This window comes from Ursus arctos, unplaced genomic scaffold (assembly GCF_023065955.2).
Source record: "Ursus arctos isolate Adak ecotype North America unplaced genomic scaffold, UrsArc2.0 scaffold_27, whole genome shotgun sequence".
Lineage (NCBI taxonomy): Eukaryota > Metazoa > Chordata > Mammalia > Carnivora > Ursidae > Ursus > Ursus arctos.
The window spans coordinates 19627724-19652823 of NW_026622952.1; the positions used below are offsets into that span (position 1 = coordinate 19627724).

The window sequence follows — 25100 nt, forward strand, 5'->3', positions numbered from 1 at the left end:
TTTTCTTTTTTTTTTTTTGAGAGAGAGAGCAGTGGCGGGGTGGGGGGCAGTTGGAGATGGGGAGGGACTTTTAAGCAGGTTCCATGCCTGGTACAGAGTCCTACTCTGGGCTAAATCTCATGACCCTAAGAGCATGACCTGAGCTGAAATCAAGAGAACGACTCTTAACCGACTGAGCGACCCAGGAGCCCTTTAACCCTTTTTTCAATAGTGAGTTTAAAGAGTCCTTAGCAATACTTACAGGCAACTTATCTGGTGTATTTTAAGTACAATAATGTGCTGAAGACGTATATTTTAATTTACTTTCCTTTTAATATAATGTCTGACTTAGAAATGCCTACCCTGAGTCCGGATCTTGGCTTGTGCCTCAGTTCTCTAGATTACCCCTAGATGGCAATACCTCATTAAAATTATAATAGTAGGTACAAGGCTGCTTAGACCCTGATCCAGAAAAATCCTGTTGAATTAAAGTGGCAGGTATGTAACCTCTCTCTATATAATTTGTCTCTTAAAAGACTGAAAGAAAGGTAGTTTCTTCCTAACCAGCAAGATCAAAATGGAATGCTCACTCTGAGCCCACGTTGACCGGATGTGGATGGTTCACTTGACCTCAGTGAATTTTCAGTCATTGATTTGACCACTCTTGGACTCACCCGGATTTTAGTTCAGTTTTCTTTTTGTTCTTTGCAGTAAAAGTTGGATGTCTGTTTTAAGATTGCCTTTCTCTTTGGCTCCCCAAGACTGATGTTAGATTTTCTGGTAGTCTGATGACTGCATAGCCGAACGGAGTGAGCTCCTTGATCATCAGACACGAGACAAAGTGGACTGGAATCTTTGTGACCTTAAGCTAGTTACTTAACCTCTCTAAGTTGGGTTTCCTTATTAGTAAGATAGGGATAATAATATCTAGTTTGGAATGGGAGTGGTGAAAATCAATGAAATATAGCATGTAAAGCAGTAAGCAGTGTCTCATACGTTAGAAGCTAAATAGCTATTATATCTCTGTCTGATTTTCAGTGTGAGTCCTGCCAAATGGCCACCCAAGAACTAATCTAACTGGATAACATGAGGTGCTCCTCTTTTCCGCCATCATTTTACGTGTCACCTTGCAATCTCCATTCATTCTTCAGGAATTGGCTATAGTTTTTCTGTTGAAGATTTTCTGATTTCCATAATCAAATTAAGCTGTCCATTCCCATTGCTTCAACCAAACTCTGTTGCAACCTTGCCATGGTGTATCGTTACTTAACCTGTTTGCACATCAGTGTTTTCCAGCTGACCGTGAACTTCACAAAGTCAGGAACTATATTTTATGTATCTTTGCCTTCCCAGTGCATAGTATAAAGTACAGCACATAGTAGGTTCTCAGTAAAGGTTTGCATGAGTGAGTGAATGAATACCCTTTCACAGACCCCATCTTGACCATGTTTTAAATCTCGTAATTCCCACAGTCCTTTTTGAGTGGATTGCAAAATCAGTCTGCTCTGCACTTTTCCCAGGATAGTGGGAGGAATTGCTTATCTAGTCCCTTTGATTTGGGGCCAGAAGGAATTACTTTTGGGAAGATTGCCCTGCTGGAAACAGTAAACCTTTTACTCTTTTTTTTTTTTCTTGATTTCCCTTTCAAACCCCCTTTGTCTTATCAAGCTGAAAAGGATGTAAGCCATGTTTCTGTGCCCACTAAATGCTCCTGCCAAAGACAAGAAAGGAATAGACAAAATTGGAATATCCTAGTTAGATTTCTGGCATTATGAATAATTGAGCTTTTTGTGCTATGATTTAATTTTTACAATTAAAAAACAGAGAAAAGAACTGCCAGGAGTTGAAAAATTCCCACTGCTGTAATAAAACCTATTTTCTACTCTACCAAATGTAATCTGACCAATAATGTGTTGAAAAAAAAAACCATGGCAGTTACCTGGCATTTTGGAGATTAAAGGATTAGATGGATTGACTGTTCCATTTGTTTGCTTTTTGTTTTTCTTTCACTTTTCAACTAGAAGTTGTGTATTTTACCTGATGAGGTTCAGTTATTTGGTTAAGTAGAGAAGTAGTCAACCTTTCTGTGTTCAACTAACATTATTAGTCATAGCTTTTTAACTGGTTGAGATGTTAATTACCTCCTATACCTCGTATCTTCCTGATTGTAATCCAAATCCATTATCTGGTGGAATGGGTCACACCATCGTACATCTTGGCCAAAGTTTTCGAGTGGCTTGGATATACTGGAGTGATTTAACAGGAACTTCCTATGTCTAGAAGGCTTGCAAAAATAATTTATTAAAGAAAACTTCAAAAGTTGGGATTAATTACCAAGTGGAAAAGCGTTTTTAAGAGTAGTGTAATGAGGCATAATAAGATATTTTTAATACCTAAAGTGTAACAGGTATATAGTGGTTGGTAGTCAGCTTCAATTCCATAGGGAAGGGTACTTGACTACAGGCCATCATGGCCTAGGAAAGGCAGGGAGCACACCCTCCTGCAAGGGTGTAGTCAAGTCCAGCAGTGGTCTCAGCGTATGCATGCAAATGGATATCCCATAAGGAGAGATTGTTTAACCTTTTGAAGATTGAGTTCTATTTTTTTAAAATTGACTCGAAGTGGTTTGGAGGCACCTTTGCATGACCTTACTTGCCAACCCATCCTACTTCTAAATTACAAACACACATGTCATGCATAGAAAAAGTTTTAGGAAGAAAAAAACTTCATGTTCAAATCAAGGGTTAACTTCTAAAGCTCTTGTCTAAGGAGTTCAGAAACTAAGCACAGTATCAGACAGTTTCTTTGGACCACATCTGATAATCTAGGCAGCTTATGTGCATCTCTCCTCCTTCTCTCCTCTTTTCCAGTTCTCAATATGTTTTCTACATCTGCATGTCTTATGATTTGGAGGTTACTAGTATGTAGCCACGTGGGAAAGGCAATATATTCCACAGTAATTGGTTCTAATTGATATCACACCAAATTGTGCTTCTCCCTAACACACAACAATTGGGTATAAATACAACTTAACTGAAAGAGAAACAAGAAGGTAGATAATAAGTGTTGGTCTCGGCCAGTTTCCTAGAGCAACCATTGCTTTCCTCATGCCCCAACCATTTGGTGTTTCCGTGGTTTTCACACATTTTTGGGTCAGATACAGTTATCTTCTTTGCAGTGGAAGTGGGTTATATTAAAATGCTAAAACAAATTAAAAGAATAACTTACTCAGAAAGTACCCTTGAGTAAATACATGGTGGTTAAGTATTTCATAGTTAATCATTAAGAAGATTAGTTGAGATTTGAATAATACAACTTTTATAGAGAGAGGTCAAAACCAGTAATTGTGTGACAGGTCAGAGAAAAAATGAGGAAGTCAAAATAGAAGAAACCAACCTGAGGAGTCAGAATTTCATAATGCCTTCCCAAGGCAACTTAATCAAAATTAATTTCAAAGTAAAATATCCTGATTCAAGAGCATGATTTAAATGTCTAGAAACTAGATAAAAGTAAAAGTTTAATAAAAACTTACATTTTTTTTTTTAAAGTTAACATCTCTGATCAGAGTTTGCATGTTCCTTTCCTTGGTCCCTCAGAGATGTAAAAGTTCTTGGATTGCTTTCAAGTTCATGCTTCGACAGTCACATGCTGTAGAAGTTATTATTAGCCAAGAAATAAGAACACGCCAATCCATTTTGTGCAATCCACTTTGTGCTCTAGAATATAAAGATTGCCAACCATATGGACATATTGCTATAAATAATCTTGAGTAATAAAGATCACATTTTTTTCAACTTTTATACAAGTTATTTCAATTAAAAATCACTCAAAGGTTAATGGATAATCTGACATCAAGAAATGGCAACACATCAAACTTCATTAATTCTTACACTTAATAATATAAATGATTGCTATGTGATTTATCACTAACAACTATTGGGTATCCCTAATATATAGTGAATTGAAACCTCATGCTACTGAATAATTATTTGATGTTAACAAAGAACAGATTATATTGAGATCGTGTGCAATTTATAGTACATGTGATTTTTATTAGTGCTTGGCTTGTTGCTTCCAAAATTCTTCCAAATTTTTTTTATTAAAATTGTTCTGAATTGAGTTTAGTGAGCAAGATGAGTTCTCATTTTATTATCAAAGTTTCCAGCACATAATAATAAAAATCTGTGATGTAATTGTATAAATATCTCCATTGCCTGGCAATGAGAAAGAACATAAAAATAAGATAAATAATTATCAACTGAAACACACTCCAGAAAATTATCACAATGTTTTTCTTTTATCAATTCTAAATCCATTACTTTTTTTTCACCAAAGGTAATAGAACATTCCTACCTATCTGGATACAGATATACTTTTTATTACATTGATACTTTTTAATACCACTGAGAAGTTATTAGACGGACATGTTAGATATATGTTAGGAAAAACAATTCATAACAACTACAAATCTTTCAACATACCTTATTTTTCAGAAATTATATTACTAATTGGCAATAACAGACCTTTAATGTAAAAAATGTTTATCCAAGAAATACATGAAACATACATGTGCTTTAAAAATGCAGACATTTCTGAAAAACGTAGGATGAAAACAATTATCTGCCTCATCACTGTTTTTCTCCTGGCTTCCAGAGGCAAAAACACTTTGTTGTTCTGAATTCTTCTGGAAGTTCATTTCTGAATCAAGCGTTCATATTGATGCTCTTGATTTATTGACTGTAGACATTGTTGACTTTCTGAGAGGAGATAGAAGAATTTAGCTCACGTAAGCCACATTTTTCCTGCTCTTTCCCGCCTCATAGTGACTTCATTGCTTACAGATGCTTCCCTGATTGCTGTTGCAAGTTTAAATAATCAATTTAAACCACCTATTCTTGATCCATTAATCACACCATCACTTTATCCTCGCCTGGTAGAATGAGGAACTTATCACTTCTACTCTTCCCTCCACTCTCCTGCCCCTTCCACAAATGATTTCTGCTATGTCTTTACTTTCATTCTATCATCAGAGTTGAAAATATTTATATTCAATTGTATCTAGTTAATCTCTGAAATGGATCCAGTAGTGGAGTTTAACAACAAAAAGTTTCCAAATTGCCACTGCACCTTAATTTTATTCTCAAGTTTTTCTAAATTTTCCATCATTTTAATTTAGATCATACTTTTTTCTCCGAGAGGTGACTCCCAGATATTTTCATTAACTCCTCTCATTCTGTTTTGCTGGACCAGTGACCTAACTGACCATCTGGGAGTCCCATTACTTCGGGCCGGAGTTACTATTTCCTGAATCCCATTATCTTTCTCTTCCATGTTTTGCTAACGGTCATTCCCAAAAACGCTAAAGAAATGGTAGAAAGTACATTTTCTGAGATTATGCGTATCTGAAAATGACTTTATTTTACTCTCATATATGATTAATAGTATGTCTGGGTATAGAATTCTAGGCTGGAAATAATTTTTTCAGAATTTTAAAGGCACCATTGTGTTGTCAGTTAATAATCTGTACTACTCACAAGACTGATATTGACTGAGTTTTGTTTCTTTCAAAGTTATCTGCATTTTCCCTTACAAAATTATAAGAAACATTATTTTATATCACTTGTATTCTTCACTTTAAAAAATTTTTTTTAATAGCTTGAGATTGCAATGATGCTATAAATCTCTTTCCTTTTCTGTCAGCATTTCTAGTCTTTGTCCTGCACTCAGGATGTTAACCTCAATTTATTTCCCAAGACTTCATTTTTATCTTGCTAATTGTATTTTTATTACCCAAGAGATTTCTTATTTCCTAATAATGCTCCCTCAAAAATGTAGCTGAGAATACATATATGTATCAAAACTCATGGAATTTCAAATGTGTGTATTTCACTGCATGTAACTTATACTTCAATAAGGATGATTTTAGGGGATTCTGGGTGGCTCAATTGGTTAAATGTCTGCCTTTGGCTCAGGTCGTGATCTCCAGGTCCTGGGATGGAGCCCTGAGCTGGACTCCCAGCTCAGCAGGGAGTCTCCCTCTGCTCCTCCCCCTGCTTGTGCTCTCTCTGTCTCTCTTTCTCGAATGAATAAATAACATATTTTTAAAAATTAAATTTAATTTAAAGGAAAAAAAGATGATTTTATAAGGTGGAAACTATCCAGTTAACTCCATTTCTACTGGTAACTTCTCTTAACGTTCTCATTCTTCTGAACTATTTTTCTTGGTGATCTCTTTGCTTCTCCCTTTATCAGTCTTGAAAATATCCTCCCCATTCAGTAGTAAACAACTTTTAACACATGACCCAGATTGTGTTACGTTTTCCAGCGGACACAGAATAGTATCTAGACAACTTGGTGTAGACCAGGAGGTCTACCTATTGTCTGCCCTTCTCTCTGACTTCATTTCATCGATTATCTCTCTTGTTCACTAAGTTTTGATAATAGAGGTTTTTGTTTTTGGCTTGGTTTTGTTTGGGGGTAGGTGGTTTTTTGTTTGTTTGTTTTTGCATATGTTAAGCTCATTCCTGTTACTTTGACCTGGAACTCATTCCTTCTGGCTATCTGCACACCTGCCTCATAATATCTCACCTCTTCAAGGAGGCCTTACCTGACCAGATTATGTGAAGGTCTCCTCCATTCACCACTCTACAGCACTTAGCTCTATCTAAAATAATCTAGTTTTTGGTCTCCCCTCAGCAGAAGAAAGCTTCGTGATTGGTAGTGTTGTCTTTATTTACACGTATCTAATATTTTGTGACATGCTTATGTATCAGCATTTTATCAGCACCCACCCCCATATTATCTATATTAATCACTGGATCATACAATCTTGATCTTTAAAAAAAATCCTAGATAGAGTATGCATAGTTTTGGAGCCAGAAAGACCTTTGGAGTAATTCTTGGTCTCCACTCATTTTGTGATCCTTGGTAAGTTAGCTTTATATGTCTAATCAGCAAAATGAAAAATTATATTTGCTGTGGAAGGATTACTTGAAGAAATTACATGACTCTTTAACTTGATAGAAAAATAGCAGTTGCTAAATAAATTAAGTCATCTTCCCTATCTGCACTTATCCATTCCCAAGATATTGATGGAACACCTGCTATCTGCCGTTAGAGTTCCAGGTCTCCATGAAAGAGTTTCTCCTTCGTGCAGGAAACTTACAACCCTCCAATAAAAACTGTTCCATTTTTAATCAACATTAATGTTAGGATGTTTTAGTTTACGCTAGTGGGAAATTTGCCCTCTATTATCTTCCCAGATTCTTCCATATGGCAGGCTTGTGACAACGCTTTGTTTCTTCTAAGTCTTCTTTGCCCCAGCTTAAATATTCCCAATTGTAACGAGCATTCCCCATATGATACAGCTGCTATTTTCTGGGTGAATTCCTGTTTGTCATTTTTCCATGTAGTGCTTATTGCCTAGAACTTCACAAAATTCCCCATGTGTTTTCACACTAGGGCATACTGGAACAAGACTGTCATCCCCTGAGTTTATTTTACTCGTCATCACATTAACTTTTATTTTTTCAAGTGGCATCATATGAAGTCTCATGTTGAGAGGCTCCTACATCTTTCCACATATGTTTCTGTTAAATAATGTCATCTTAATGGTGCACTTTTGCAGATGACTTTTTGTGCAGTGATTCAAGATTTACAAGTTCCTTAATACATTTCAGGCGAAAAGATTTTACCTGTGTCCTATCCTATCTAATTTTCTATCATTTTAAATGGGCAACAAGTAAGTGGAGAACATTCTCAGCTTTTCCCCCAGAATTTGAATAATGGTGAATGCTAACCATGATGTAATGCATCTTGGTGTTCATCTCCACTCACTGAAAATGAAGTTTTGAAAATATTGACGTCTGGGCTTTATGCGTGTGTACTTGTACCATCTGGTGGATGGTATTTCCTTCTGGAATAAGAGAATTACATAGTACTCTAGGAAGGCAAGTTTGGCACACATAGCCATAATTATAGAACAAAATGAAAAGAACAAATTGGTCAGTAAATTTCAAATCTGTATTTATTAACAAACAAGTAATAGATGTAAACATCTGGAATGTGTAACCACTGAAACAAATTTAAATCTAATTCTTAAGTACGTCCTTATTTTCTTTTCATTAAAATTGATATTTTGTGGTATAAACTATTGTATTTTATGTTCATATTACAAATTCAGAGACTTCATTTATTGGGGTAGTTTCATGCTTAAATATATTATTTTCAGTCAGCATCTTGAAAAGCAGCAATTGCTCTAAGGTGTTAGATTAACATTTTTTTTTTTATGTTTAGCAATACTTGTATCTTTTTTTTTCCTTTCCAAGTTTTTATTTAAATTTCAGTTAGTTAACATAGAGTGTAATAGTTTCAGGTGAAGAATTTAGTCACTTATACAACACCCAGTGCTCATCACAACAATTGCCCTCCTTAATCCCCATCACCTTAATCCATCTCCCACCCACCACCCCTCTGGTAACCATCAGTTTGTCCCCTTAGTTAAGAACCTGTTTCTTGATTTTCCTCTCTTCCACCCCACTCCCATATTCATTTGTTTTGTTTTTTAAATGCCACATATGAGTGAAATCATGTGGTATTTGTCTTTCTCTGGCTGACTTATTTTGCTTAGCATTAATACTCTTTAGCTCCATCTGTGTCATTGCAAATGGCAAGATTTCATTCTTTTTTATGGCTGAGTAATATTCCACTGTATATACATACTACATCGTCATTATCCATTCATCAGTCAGTGGACATTTGGGCCCTTTCCATAATTTGGCTATCGTTGATAACGCTGCTATAAACATCGTGGTACAAGTATCTCAAGTTAGTATTTTTGTATCCTTTGGATAAATACCTAGTAGTGCAATTGCTGGATCTATAGGGTAGTTCTATTTTTAACTTTTTGAGAAACTGCTATACTGTTTTCCAGAGTGATTGTACCAGTTTGCATTCCCACCAGCAGTGCAAGAGGGTTTCCCTTTTTTGCATCCTCACCAATACCTGTTGTTTCCTGTGTAGTTAATTTTAGCCCTTCTGACTAGTGTGAGATGATATCTCCTTATAGTTTTGGTTTGCATTTCCCTGATGATGAGTGATGTTGAGCATCTTTACATGTGTCTGTGGCCACTTGGATGTCTTCTTTGGAAAAATGTCCATTCATGTCTTCTGCCCATTTTTTAACTGGATTATTTGTTTCTTGGGTGTTGGGTTTGGTAAGTTCTTTATGTATTTTGGATATTAACCCTTTATCAGCTATGTCATTTGCAAATATCTTCTTATATTCTGTAGGTTGCCTTTTAGTTGTGTTAATTGTTTTGTTTGCTGTGTAGAAGCTTTTTATTTTGATGTAGTCCCAGTAGTTTGTTTCTGCTGTTGTTTCCCTTGCCTTGGAAGCCATACCTAGTAAGAAGTTGCTATGGCTGATGAAAAAGAGGTTACTGCCTGTGTTCTTCTCTAGGATTTTCATGGCTTCCAGTCTCACATTTAGGTTGATAAACATTTTTTTTTAAAGATTTATTTATTTATTTAAGAGAGAGAGAGAGACAGAGAAAAGGGGGGGCAGAGGGAGAGGGAGAGAGAATCTCAAGCAGATTCCCTGCTGAGTGTGGAGCCCAACGCAGGGCTTGATCTCATGACCCTGAGATCATGACCTGAGTTGAAATCCTGAGTCAGACGCTCAACCAACTGAACCACCCAGACGCCCCAGTTGATAAGCATTTTTTGAAGGTAGGAACATTGTGTCAGTTTTTAACTGAATCTAATTCTGTATTGATAGTATCTCTAGGGATGGAACTCAACTTTATACAGATTTTTATTGTTTTCCTTATCCCCCCACCCTGAAGCAGTCATATATGAGTCTTTTAAAATATAATCACCTAAAGTTTATTGGAAAACTATGAAAAACAAATTCGTTAAGTTATGGCATATGGTTGACATCTGTTGTTTTTGCTTACCTAGTGCATATTTCATCAATTTCTGGTATAACAGCTTAATTTTCCTTTGGTTAACCTCACCTACCTCAGTTTTAGTCCATATGGATTTGTTGGGACCAAACCCATCTCATACGCAAAGTATGGGAAGGTGATGCACACCTGGCCAAAGAGTTTATCCCATCCACTTAGCAATCAGGCATAAGGAATGAGCCGTGGGCATAAGTTAGAAAAATAAGCATCATTCCTACAACTTTTGTTGGAATAGGGAGAGAAGATCCATGTGTTTACTCAGATTACCAAGCAAGTAGGATATAAGCACAGGCATGTTGGAGAGTATTTTTGAAATCACTAGGAAATTATACCTAAATGTGAAAGCCCACAAATAGAAAAATATAGCTGAGAGATGGAGAGATACTTCTAAAGATATTATTTCATCATTCAGATCTTGCTGTACCTGAAAATCTATTTCTGGACTCTTTAGTTAGTGAGCCAATAAAGGTCCTTTTTCCTTCTAAAACCATTTTAAATTGGAATTCTGCCCATTTGTAATGGAAAGGTGCTGATTAAAACACACTGCAGCTCTCCAACCACTCAGTTTTCCCCAGGCCCTAGCCCCACTCTGGACAAACATTTCCAAGATAGACAATTAGATTGCCATGATAGTTATGTGCGGCTTCCAATACCCTCCCCCCCCAACAAAATATAGTTAGGTTATAGCAAGATAAATGCCAATTTCACTACATTAAATTAATTACAGTAACAATTAGAAAAAGCTGTAGTCCTCATGAGCAGGAGACAGTAGAAGCAATCCGTCAATGAATCTTTCAGCCGGAACAGTGATCAGAAAATTATGGCCCATGAATAAATCTAGCCCACCACCTGTTTCTATAAATAACTTGATTAGAACATAGCCTAACCCTCCCAGAAGACTGTTATTGTGCCACAATGGCTGAGTCGAATAGTAAAGACAGACACCCTATTATCTGCAAAACCTGAAATACTCACTATCAGCCCCTTTACAGAAAAAGTTTGTAGATACCACTACCAATGGATCACCAGCTGCACTAAAAAGGAATCAGATGTGGCCTTTATGAGCTCATAAGTAGCATTTGTCTGATCTCTGGAGCCCAGAGTCCAAAACTACGCTGAAAATGTGTGAAGCTCAAACAGTAGTCAGTTATCTGCATTTGTATTTTAATAATCACAGCAAAATCAGTTAATCATACAACTAAAGGGACGGAAAAGGTTTTGCTAATATTTCAGGATATAAAAAAGTAATAATGTATGGTATTTCAATAGTTGAATCCAGATCATTAAATAACTCATAGTCTAAAATGGGAATTCTTATGGTGTCCATATCTGGCATAGGAACATTCAGTGCCAGCCATTTCAAATGGTTTTTATGAATCCCAAAAGAAAAGGGGAAAAAATTTAATTTATGTAAAACTATGTTGAGGTTTTATGTACAGCTATATAATGTAGGACTTCTTACATTTTTAGTATGCAGAGGGAAAAAAGACTGGAAATAACTTTCTTCTGCTATAAAGGTATCTAGAAATTTAGATCACTGAGTATTTTAACCCAGAGCTTAATTCATGGGGCTTCTGTGCTTTTGCCAGTAAATCTGTCTATGGTTGCAAAAATACATCATGATTTTACAAGCCTGTATTTACAGAACATAAAACATGAAAATCTACATGTGGCTGTTTTCCTCTGTGACTCTTATGCCTTCTCTGCTGGTGGAAATCTAGCAGAAAGGACAACTTCGGGGCCTCCAAAAAATGTCCCATTGATACTTCTCTTGGGAAATTTTCTGCTGCCGCCACCTAGGGAAGAAAAAGAAACATCTTCTCCAGATTTCCAGTCCATTGACCAGGGGTCTTTAAATTTTCATGCTATAATAATTATTGGGTTCTATGTCCATTTTCTGGTACCCCCTCCCAGAGATTCTGATTCAGTGGGTCTGAGATGTGACTTAGCCATCTGTATTCTAACAAGCACTCTAAAACGATTCTGACATAGGCACTGGAAGGCCTCTGTTTTAAAAAACTACTGCATAAACTTTCCTGCTTCCAAAGTAATGAAGTTTCATATCTGGTTGTATTTTAATTTTTGCTGTTAATCACAAAATGCAGAATCTCAGTAGCATTTAACAATAAGCATCTATTGTTTGAATGGCAATGAGTTGGGTGTCTCTAAGCAGCTCTGTGTATGAAGGCTGGGTTTGCTTGTATGTCTGGGGTGGGCCGACCAATCTCCTCATCCAGACAGGCTTCCACTGACACGACTGGGGCATCGCTCATCCTCCAGCAGACTGGCTCAGACACGTCCCCATGGTCATGCAAAGATGCCAAAGAGCAAGTAGAAACAGCGTAGGTCTCTACAGGCCGAGGCTCAGAACAGACTTGCTGCCACTTCCACCTAAACTCTATTAGACAAAGCAAATGACATCGTCAACTCAGAATTACAGCCTAGAAACATCTTTTCTGACACTTTAGTGGGAAGAATTGCAAAGTAGCCTGACAAAGGGTATGGGTACAGAGAGAGGTGAAAAATTGAGGCCATTTTTGCTGTCAGCCTCTAAGAAATACTGAAAAAGCTCTGGACTGCAAGTGAGTAGTGAGCTGAGCCATTAATTTTATTTAGGGGGACATGGGCTTGTGGATATGCTAATTCAAGGACATTTCTAGAATTTACATATAATGGAAGCGGAGCCGCATAACCTCTTCCTATCAAGATACTTAAGCCTATGCTGTCCTTATTTTTCCCTGCAGTACAGTGATGTATAAACAGCTGTGCAAGTTCTCACTGACTATAAATACAACCTTGAGCTTGTAGTAACGGAATACAGTGCCATGTATCCAACATGTTTGAGTTTATGAAGCCATCCAAGGAGTCCAAGTAAATAAAGGGTTTTATATGAAATGTGAAGGGTCTCAAACAATAGTTCTGAACATTTTTAAATATCATCCATTTAAAAATCAATGACTTCTTATTGTGAAAAATTAAGATTCCATATTTTAGAATGCATGATATCCTGGGATAACATGAGCTTAAGTTCCAAACTATGATAAAAGATATGTTTTGAGTATGAGAGAACATATATTTTCAAAGCAGGATGTGAAATATCAACCACACGTTATTTTATAGTTTTTTCTTGAATTGTTTTTATATTCTGGGTAGATATTAACTGTAGCTCATCCTTACGTATTAAGATACATCATCTCAAGACTTGGATCCCAAATAATTGTATTCCTTCTGTATATATGCATATTAAAATAATAAGATTGGGTTTCTTTAAACAGTTCCTGAAATTGATGTATCGAAATTCAGTCTGGTTTTTGTTTTTGTTAACTTCATGTGGATTAATGGAATTTTGCATTATAAAAATACCAAAATATCTTTATTTTAATGAATTACCCAGTACTCTGAAAATTGAAGCTTCTGTGTACATAACATGTAAATATTTAACAGAAATCATTTTGACACGGACATAAATCAGTGCTGGGAGAGTCACTGCTCTCAAAGTAAATACAGAGAGTGAAAAGATAAATTCTTAGTCTTGTGCCTGCTCTTGTCGTGGGAGAACATGAGGACCTCATTATCATAAATAGACAACTCTTTCTTGTAAACTCACATGATCTCAGACATTTATAAAAATAGAAATTACTGGCGATAAATGCTCTTGACTTGGAATGCCACCGGAGACCTTCTGCTTAGGATTTCTTTTTCCAAAGTCCTTCCTAAGTCCTAATAATCAGGGAAGTTTCTAAGAACAAACGGGAAGGGGCAGAAGGGCTGATAGGACTGGGTGTTGAAAATCAAAGTTTTCATTTCAAGAACATGTTCGTTGTTAGTAAGAGTGCAGCATCCTTACCTCATTTTTGTTACGTGGCTGGAGTTTTTACCAGCCTTTCAAAAATGCCAAGGGCATCTTCCAAGGGTACAATCAATTTGTTGATTCACTGTAACATCAAAAACAAAGTGAACAAGGGAAGAAGGCCGCTGCTAATTCGGAGCTATTTCATGATGAATTAACTAAGGCAGGTCCCTCTACCAAAAATGCCAACCACAACTGCCTATCAAATCACCACCTTACTGTAGTTCTTAAGATCTTGAAAGGCTTTACGATTTTTTTGTTGTTTTGAAAAGTTACTTTAAAAATGAAACAGTGACTGCAGGATCTGTCCTTGAAGCTTCTTATGGAATTACAGTCGCTACTTAAATTAATATGGTGGTACAGAATAGATTACAGGTTAGAACGAAGTGATTTCCAAAGAGGGATGTGAGAACAACAAAGAACACTTATATCCGATCTTAACTGGAAAGGATTGCAGACTCTCCAGCAGGAGGCTCTTTTGCTGTTCGGACAATAAAGGACTGACCTTAGGTTTATTATGTGCCATTCGTATTGGGCACCCTTAATGTATAAGTTCCCCACAGAAGCCTGGGAGCGTGTGCTTTTCCACTGGTTGGCTTCCTAAGCAGTAAATGAGAAGTTCCATGGGAGCAGGGAATTTGCTTGTTCACCTCTGTATCAGTGTGACCCAAAATCCTTTTGGCAAATAGTTTGGGCACAACAAATCATCAAAGGACTGAATTACAGATTTTAGTTATTTTTAAGTTCCCTGCAAAATTGGTGATTTTATCACATGTGTACAGTTCTCATTTAAGGGTGTGCTCGGATTGCATAGTTATTGGCTTGAGACAAAGATTTAAGGCGTTCATAACAGGACCTTTTAGAGATGAGGTTTACATTTAATCTTGACAGCAGTGAACATTTATTCCTCATCTACCCACCATCACCAAGAAAAAATATTTGCCAATTTTTTATATCATTATTGATTAGAAGGAAAACAAATCAAAACCATCTGAACAGTTTAATAACAATGTTGCTTAACATTCTCTACTGACTCAGTCTATACCTGGGTCTGAGTAATGAAGCTCAGTAAGTATAAACGTATCCTATGATTGAGACTTCATTAAAGCAATGTTAAGCACATGGAGGGCTAATGCTGCCCAGAGAAATTTCTCATAAACACGTAGGTTAGGACAGAAGTCAGTGCTTCTAAAAATCCCTATAGACTTCTAAGCCATACCCAAAAAAGCAAATATGAACCTCAAGAGAGGCATCCCCAATGGGACAGTTTCACAGGCCACTTCAAAATAAAAGCCCCTTGAAGGTCACCTCTGCCTTCTAGTCCTAAGCCTGTGGTCCAGAACCCGTGTGTCCTTACCCATATCTCCTGAAGGGCTCTGTAATGTTGAGTGAGCCAATGGCTAATAAAGACTCAGTAGACTTCCCTGGAGTTCTCTGTCCACATTCCACTTCCCCACCTCTCCTTGCCCTACGCAATCTAGGTTTTTTAATTTCTCTAGGTAAACAATGGCTGGAAGTGGGGAAAACAGTTAAACTCCTTTGAAAGATTTTAGCTGTTTCTTCCTCTATTCTCCATTTGTCCCTAAACAGCCCCAAGGCAAATACCTCCATTACCCAAAAAACCACATAAACAAATTAGTAACTTTAATTAAGATTTTTAAAGCTCAAACTACACATACCTTTGATTTTTTATACCACTTTATTGAGGTATAATTGACATAAAAAAGTTGTAGATATTGAATGTATACAACTTGATGAGTATAGACATAGCCTGTATCATGAAACCATCACCACAGTCTATTCCATAAACACAGTCATCACTTCCAGAGGTTTCCTCCTGCCGCCTTTTAAAAATTATTATTATTATTATTATTATTTTTATTAGAATCAAAAAGTAGAATGGTGGTGGCCAGGGACGGGGGGGCGGGGAAAATGTAGATGCATTAGTCAAAGGATAGAAAGTTTCCATTATGTGAGATGAGTAAGTCAGTCCTAGAGATCTTCTGTACCACACAGCGCCTACAGCTAGCAACACTGTACTGCATACTTAAACATTCAGTAGGCGGGTAGGTCTTATATTAAGTGTTCTTATCGCACGCACAAAAGTTAACTGTGATTTGTATTAATTCTTCAGTACAGCTCTGTCATGACTTTTCAGTGAACAGACTGCAGTGAATAATTCTAGAAATGTTTGCTTAAAAATCCCTAAGAAATGTTGGCCTGTGTTTATTCTTTTTTATTTGGCCTTTCCTTCAAGAAAAATGTGTACTAATTTAGGCAGGGAATTTGATCCACAGAGGAAATACATAAGGATGCTGAGGGAGAAACGAGCCAGGCGCTTGGATTAGCTTAGCAAAATCTAGAAAATCTGTAGTGTGGGAAAACTAACAAGCAAAGAAAAACACATGCTCTAAATATTTTACAAGTTTAAAAGCCAATTGTTGACTGTGAAGGACTCAGTCCTGGTAAATCTCCAAGCTTCTCTGCTTTCCATTTCTTCGGAATAAACTTAACAAAACAAAACAAAACAAAATATGAACTTAAAAATTCTGACATCATGTTGTTTTCTATAATCTAGTATCATAATCCTAGTCTACATGTTATTAATAATGTACAGTTTCTATCACATATTTTACTGTGTATCATAGTGTATTCACTTCTTTGAACTTTTCTAATGTTATAAATTGGAATATGTTTGTATTTTTCATTGTCATGAGAATATTTCTAGTCTTACAGTCTTACAGATCTAATTCTTCATTCCTGTTGTCTGGATAGCTGATTTGGTTTTCCTTGAATGGAGAAAATTCTCTTTACGGGTGAGAAAGGAGCACAAACAAGTCCATCTGGGGATTACGCTGTTCCTCTCTTGTACTAGATCTTCTGTATGCCTCTACCCCCGGATCCACTCTGTGTTCTTCTCCCTCAGCTCAGTGTGGACTTCAGAGAAGGGTCCCTTACTTTCTGACTTCAGTTTTATTTGAATGGAGAACACCAGCAAGAGAATAAAGGGGGGGTGGAGAATGGGGTCAGGGATTTAACCTCCCTTTTCCCTTCCCCGGAGGGTCACCTTGGAGACCAGCAACTTCTTTCAACTAAGGAGATAATAGTTAATGTCAGGACCCCTCTTCACACAGTCCCCCTCACACAGTCCCCCCCCCATCTGTCTCTTCCGCCCCCCCCACCTTCCCTCTCTTCCCTTTCTTTCTCCCCCTCCCTTCCTCCCTCCCTCCCTCTTCTCAATACCATAATCTTAATATCTTAATAGCCCTGGGATTCTCACATGCTCTCTCTTAGTTCCCTTACATCTAACTTATTTATATCTTTGAAAGTAAACTAAACGTGCTTCTTCCCTAGTTCTCCAACCACTGCCTTCTTCCTTGCTCTAACAATCAGTAAGAGCCTTTTACTTATTGAAAAAGTAATCTACTTCCTCTGCCTGCAAGTCCTCACTGCCCATCACTGCCCCACTGGATCTGCTCTCACTGGTTGTGGTTGGCGTCCACACATCTAATCCTCTCAAAATAGCCTTCCTTACCCTACTTATGCCCTTCAAAGCCCAGGAGAATATTATTCATGCTTTCTTTCTCAAATATTTTTTGGTTCAGCTTCCATCATACCACTTTCTTCTATTTCCTTAAAAGCTTTTATCTGATACTCCTAGCTTAAATGCTATTGTGTTCCAAGTCTCTGTAGCCATCACTCTAATTCTATATGAGTGCAACAGTAACTATGATTTTTAATGACCAATTACATTCTGAGACTTCTTAAATATCTAATTCCAGATCTTTTTGCTAATTCGAGGCCCATATATTCAACAGTTTCATTATCAGTTCTGATTTGATACCTTGGATAACTCCACACAAACATGTCTATTTGTTAACCCATCTTTATCTCCATCCTGTCTCTTCTCCTGAATCCTCTTGCTTAAGTAAATATGAGAACCATCTGCCCGGGGAACAGAAGACAAGAAGGCAAGAACAGTGGATTCTGGGGCATGTCACCCAGATCCTCTCTCTAAGACCAGAGTTGCTACAAGAATGCTGACAGTGTACTGATGAGTCCCTCTCCAGAAAGTGCCCTTAGCTAAAGGGAGCTTCTTTGCCCAAGGTTATGGCCCTTTCCCAGGGACAGCCCATATCCAGTGATTGTTAAATATGGAGGAACAAAGGCTCACCCTCCTGTTTCTGTTGGGGACAACTCTGATGGGTTATCCAGCCCCAGATCACCAGTAGGATCAGTGAAGTCCTCTACTGCAAGCACATCATAGTTCAACTTCTCACTCTGCCCAATCCTGCTTTCCTCAGTCTCTTACAGGTTTTATTCCTGAGAGCACTCCTCACTAAACTGCCTGCACAAAATCTCACCTCAGCGTCTCTCTCTCTCGGGAAACCCAACCGTAGAGAACAGGAAGTCAGTGCCAGTCTTCCTGACCCCATCTTTCTTATCTCCTTCCTGCAATGGGCCACACACTCTGTGAAGACTCTCTTCTGAATAATCACCCTTTCTCTGAATTGGCCTTAGTTTAGATCTCCATCACTTATTATCAGTATTGCCACAATTATCTGCTAACGGTCTGCCTGACTCCAGCTTTTCTTTCCTCCATCTTATCTCCACTCTGCTGCCATTAGTGACCTTTGCAAGTCATAAGTTCCATTGCATCACGCTCGGTTCAGTTCCACCAGAGAGCTCTCATAATGAAGCGAATTGAATTCTTGCCTGCGTCTGCAGCATCTCAGACCTTTTACTTACCTTACTACCATTACCCCTACTGTTACTATTACTACCAGTGCTGTTGCTGTGACTTCTGCCACCACCACTCCCACGCACGCACACTCACTTACTCAGAATTTCAAAAAAGTCTTATAGCTCTGCTTTTCCAGATAGTTCAAGCTACTTTGTGTTTTGCTGTCTTTGAAAACGCTAGTTCTTCTACCTGGAGTGTCTCCTTTATATGCCCCATGTTCCGTCCTTCACCTATATTTTCTCTAGCTCTCAAACTTTCATAGGTGCTTCTTGTTAAAGTGCAGATTTGGGTTCAGTAGATCAGGGACTGCGAAGATAGTGCTACTAGTCAGGGCACGATACTCGGAGCAGCAAGGTCAAGTTAACTCTTACTCATTTGTTCGAAAGCAGACATGCAGAGCTATTGGTCTTTAGTAATGACGTCTGAGGAGGAGCCTTTTTACCCCGATAGCATTACTGGATACTGTTCGTATTCTCCTATAATCCAAGGGACATTGCTCAGCCATAGGGGAATATATCATGTGAGGTGCCTCTTTGTCGTAGTTGTTCTCCCTGCTGGCAATGCCACTGGTTGTTAATTATTTTACGATGGCAGTGGGCTCTAAACGAGTGTCACCTACGAAGTGTCACCAGTAACAAAAAAAGAAAATCAATATGCAAGCAAAAAACCCCCTAGAATTAATTTAAAACATCCCAGGCAAGTTAGAGAGATATAGCTGCAACCTGTCAAAGTTAAATGAACATCAGAGGTAAGCAGCCGTAGGGGATACCGTACATCTCTTCTAGAAATAAGTGACCATTGCCTTAAAAATGTCTTATCAATATGACATCAGGCAAGCTACTAGACTAATGCTGTCATTCTTGGAAATTCATGAAATCTGAATTACAGATTTAACTTCCTTTATTCTATTTTATTTTATTTTTATTTTTAAAGATTTATTTATTTAACAGAGAGATGGCCAGCGGGAGAGGGAACACAGGCAGGGGGAGTGGGAGAGGAAGATCCCAGGACTCTGGGATCATGCTCTGAGCCGAAGGCAGCCGCTTAAAGACTGAGCCACCCAGGCGCCCCTTAAGTTCCTTTAATACCGTTCTATTAACACTTAGATATTTCATCTTTTTTTTTTTAAAGATTTTGTTTATTTATTTGAGAGAGTGAGAGAGAGCATGAGCAGGGAGAGAGAACAAAGGGAAAGGGAGAAGCCGACTCCCCACTGAGCAGGGAGCCTGATTGGGGTGGGGTGGGGGTGCAGCGAGCTCAGTCCCAGGACCCTGGGATCAGGACCTGAATCGAACACTTAACTGACTGAGCCACCCAGGAGCCCTGTATATTTCATGTTAGTAAAACCATCATATATTTGCTAGTGAGGTTTTTGTAGTAGGTGTTCCAGGGAGAAGATGGAAAAAGGATAGGTCACAGAAAAACTAAACTGGAAAAAAATCAAATTTACAATAATAATAAAGATAAATAATAATCAAAATATTATTATCAAAATATTAGGAATAAAAAATAACTATGGCAAAAGAACTATTTCACCAGAAGTATATGATAATTCTGAATTTTTATGCATTTGAAAACCTACCCCCCAAACACATAGAGTAAAAACTGATAAAACCATCATGAGAAATGGATAAATTCATTGTCATAGTTGGAAATTGTCAAAAATGTATAGGTCAAGTTAAAAAAAAAGAGTTGGGGATATTGAATTGGTTTTAGTATCTTTGGGCCATGTCTTGCTAAATCTCCCTCTTTTGTTAACACTACCATGGTGGTGACGGTTGGTGTAATGTGGAATCCTCAGAGGGCCCTGGAGCGAGTCTATCTGTTAGTGGTGGACCTAAGGAGATTTTTGGTGGTTGTTTTGAAATAAAACCATCTGTAACTTTAGCTGGGCCCCAGCTGGGTGCATTTGGCCTTCGGCCAATTAATATAGCCATTAAAATTTTTTCCAGTTCATCTTTGCTTGACTCATTCCTTGAATTTGACTAGACTTTGACATTTTTTTTTTTTTTAAATACCAAAACTTGCCCTTTTGGGGGATGGCCCTGAATAATTGCTTTAAATCTTGAATGGACAGAACAGATTGCTTTCTAAATGAGGGCTTCCTCTGCTTTCTGAGTGGGGCTTGAGCTCAGAGGCAACAACTAAGAGAGGCCATTTTTTCTTGAGTCTTTTCTCTGTCATGTTAGGAGATGAGTGAGAAGCTCCCCTTGCTTCTACTCTCATCGACTCTACCATCCGACATCACCTCAGACATGCCCCTGTCAGGTGCCCAGTGAAGGGGGCTCTTCATGTGGAGGGGTATTTCTTTGTATTTACACTGCCTGTTACATATGAATCACCAGTGTTCTCCTGAAAAGTTATGGGGTGTTATTCCTTGAGGAGAGCCCCCCTCATCTTTTTACTAGAGATCATGTCACAACTACTGCTTGCCTGGTCTTTGGATGGTACCACTGTTCACTTTCTTTACCTGGCTAAGCCTAGGTAGCTTTTCTCCACAGACTAGTAAGAACCTAAGGGCAAACTGATTTTTCCCCATATTTATTGAGGTATAGTTGACAAATTGTGTAACTTTAAGGAGTGCAACACCATGATTAGATATACATATATATTGTGAAATGGTCACCATGATAGGATTATTTAACACATCCATCACATAGTTATCTTTTTCCCCTTTGTGATGAGAACATCTAAGATCTTCTCTATTAGCATATTTTGAGTATGTAATACCATATTATTAAAAATAACTACTATGATGTACATTAGGTCTTCAGAATTTATTCATTTTATAACTAGAAGGGTGTACTCTTTGACCAACATCTCATTTTCCTCACCTGCCCCCAACCCAGTGGAAAGAAGATACAGTGGAAAGAAGTCCTCTCAGATGTCAAGACAAATCTGAGTAGGTTTGGAAGATTTGTGAGAAGATGCAAAGTAGCTGTCATACATATCAAGGATTATCAAAGTGAAAGGGATTTCAGTGAGGCTGCTCAGCTCCTAAAATGTTCATTCTCTCCCCTGGGCATGGCCTGATGGTTTAAATAGTAGATGAGCTCCTGGACTACTGGCACTATTTTATACCAGTCCACAATGGGAGGCCTATTTTCTCGTTTACCTGTGGGTCATACTATACACTCTTTGGCACTCTGGACTCCTGCCTTGACACACAGATTTTATTTAGTGTTATAAATCTGCCATCCTCCCTCCCAACACTCTTTAAGCCCCCTTAAATGGAATATTTATAGCTAACGCCCTTCTCTGCCATCAACTTAGAAAATCTATATGCAGGCAAGCACACAAATACCCAGACATACACATACCTTATACAAATATAACCAGTCTACTTTATATGTGCACGGCCTAGCATATCAACAACAACAAAAATATTTTTATAGCTCCTCTGAAGTGAAGGTGAAGTTATTGTTCAACCCTGGTTCAACCCCTAAACCCTTCCTTCCATTGGCAGGGGGAAATAATATATCAGAATCAGCTAGGGGACATTTTTACATCAGGCAAGTTCTGTCTGGAAATTCAGATAGATCATGCTTACCTTTTACCCAATTTAAAAATCATATCCACTTACGCCACTTTTGTTGATGGACATGTTTATTGACTATGTTAGGGCAGGGGAAAACACTGTCCTATTTTCTGATTCTGTAATCCTACAACAGTCAATTAAACTTTTCTCAGAATCAATTCTCCTAATTACGAAAAGGAGCTAAACATTTTATTCCCTAATGTTGCTTAGTAATTGGAATTATGAAAGCACTGTACTTTGAGTCAGATACATGGTTTTTAGTCTTCATTCTGTCATTAGCTAGTTAGATAGCATCGATGAAGTAATTTCTTCTCTCCAACCCTCAGTGACCACTCAATCAATCAATAAAACAGGCAGAAATACATAAAAGCAATTAGACTAGATTTTTTATTGTTCATTTCACAAGCTATATTCTTTTGAGAAGTCATGAAATCATCCCAACATAAAAAGGCATAAATAATGATATCATAAGCAACTATGTTCTTAATACCCATGTTAGAAACACAGTTGAGGCCTCCTGTGAACCTCCCCCCAATATATTCCCCATTGTATTTACTTTTTATCATGGATTTATTTTTTATCATTCCCAAGCATTTCTTGGTCCTTTACCATATATGTATGTATCCTAAACCATCACTTCCTATGAATCATAGCATGCTGGTAAATTCCTTGACAATTCGCCTTTTCCCGCTTAACATAATATTTGTGAGACCCATTCAGGAGTCTATATTAAGTCTTATTGACTCATTTTTCACTGTTTGTATTACTTTTGGTGGACATACCACAATTTATCCACCCATTCCCCTATTGATAACATTTCATTTTTCTGATTTGCTAAAACTCACGATGCTACTGTGATTACTGCGGTACAGGTTTCCTGGATTTGTCGTATGTATGTCTAGGGATGGAATTGCTGGGACATAAATTATATATATTTTGATATATATAGATCTCAAATCTACCAGATTATGACCAGCTGCTCTCCAGCCCGGTTAAATCTATTTATATTTCCTCATCAGTAAGAAGAAATCCTGTTGCTCCCTATCCCCACTATAACATTTGTTATTGTTGGACTATTTAGATCTTTCCCAGTCAGAGGCTGAGGAATGGCAACTCTTTGTGACAAATTTGCATCTCACTGATTTCTCCTGAGGCTGAGCATTTTTTTTTTCATGTGTTTGTTGGCCATTCCTGTTTCCTCTTCTGTGAATCACCTTTTCATATCTTTTTCTATTTTTCTACTTCATTGTTTTCTTTTTGTTTTTGATTTGTAGTTTCAAAAGTTTATTTTGAATACTAATCTTTGGTAATTTTTTTCATTCCAAGTATCTTCCTCCAGACTGCTCCAGTTTTTTCATTTTTTGTTGTGTCTGTTGCTACCCAGACATTTTTAGTTTTAACCGTCAAATTTACTAATCATTTCCGTTAGCATTTTTACTTCATTTGTCTCGTTTAAGAAATACTTCTCACCCCACATTTTCATAAATGGTCTACTTTCTTTTATTCTAAATGCTTTAAAAGTTTTCTTCTGTTTCTTTCTTTCCTTCCTTCTTTCTTTCTTTCTTCCTTCCTTTTTTTCTGGGGGCGGGGGGCGCGTATTTACAATGCCAACTTTGTCATTGATGAAGTTTCTATATATGTCAGAGCCAATTCATGGGATTTTTATTTCTCTGTTATTGGCCTGTTTGTCTCTTTTGTCTATATTGTCTTATTCAGTAAAACTTCATAAATCTTGCTATCATAGGACAAGTATGCCCCCTAGGTTTTTCTTTAAAGTATTCTTATCTCTTTTGAGCTCTTTCATCTTTTTAAATGTATTTTTAGAGTCATCCTGTCAAATGCCAATCAAACCCCTATCGAGATTTCTATTAGAGGGGTGCTGGGTGGCTCAATTGGTTAGGTGTCTTTCGGCTCTTGAAATGATCCCAGGCTGGGATCGGGACCAGCATTGGGCTCCTTGCTTGGCAGGGGACCTGTTTCTCCCTCTGCCTGCAGCTCCCCCTGCTTTTGTTCACTCTCTCTCTCTCTCTGACAAATAAATAAATAAAATCTTAAAAAAAAGAGAGAGAGATTTCTATTAGATTTGCATTACCTTTATGGAGAGAATTGGTAAAGAATTGACATTGTTATGAACTTGGTTGTTTTTCTCCATGAACATAGAATATCTCCATTAATTTTAAATTCTTTATATATATATATTTATTTTCTTCAATATATTTTAGTAAAATATATTCTTCCCACGTTGTTTCTCTGATCTTATGATTGATTTTATCCTAGGTACTTTATATTTTTTGTTGCTGTTATGAATCATATATATGTTTTCAAAGGTTTTTTTTCTTGAATGTAGTAAATTATTTTTGTAGATTGTGTATCTAGCAAATTCAATTTATATTTCATTTAAAAATTTCTGTTATTTGTGCATTCTCTTTCTCTTTTTCTTTGAAAAAAACTTCCAGATTTGACTACTTTTTGAGTCTCCTTAAAGAGCTAGCTTCGACTTTGTTAATCCTCTCTGTTGTAACTTTTTCTGTTTCATTCATTTCACACTTATTTGTTGTTATTATCTTTTTTCTACCATTTCACGTCTATTTTGTTTCTTCTATAATTTCTTGACTTGGATTTTTATGTCACTAATTTTTAGATAACCTTCATTTCTAATATTTGCATTTATGGACATGTATTTTTCTAAGTATTACTACATTTAATATGTGTTAAAAACAAAATTCAGCTGAGTAAATTTGAAGATGTAATTGGCTTTATTAAGTGATTCATGCGTCTGGCAGCATCCCATCTAGCAAGTAGAGGGGACCTCTGAGAAGTTGTACAAAATAGAAATTTTGGATAGGAAGGAGGATGGTGCCAGAGGTTATTAGCAAAGGGAAAGGAAAGGATTGTTTTAGGTAAGGTCACTTTTCCTTCTTAGGGGGAAGAGCGGGTGTCTAATCAGGCAGAGTGCCCTATCTTCCTTTGGGGATGGAGAGGGCCCAAGTAAAGGATTGCTGCATTGGTACTGACCAGAAAAAT

At 37.4% G+C, this 25100-nt stretch overlaps 1 protein-coding gene across 1 annotated transcript in view; it reads left to right on the plus strand.

The window, feature by feature from the left end:
* The first annotated feature begins 448 nt into the window (after window positions 1–448).
* The window catches only part of DLC1 (DLC1 Rho GTPase activating protein), a 514332-nt gene continuing 489680 nt past the window's right edge, over window positions 449–25100 (plus strand). Inside the window, exon 1 of the mRNA XM_057303350.1 lies at window positions 449–477. The gene's annotated coding sequence lies outside the window, so the exon portion shown is untranslated. The remainder of the gene's footprint in view (window positions 478–25100) is intronic.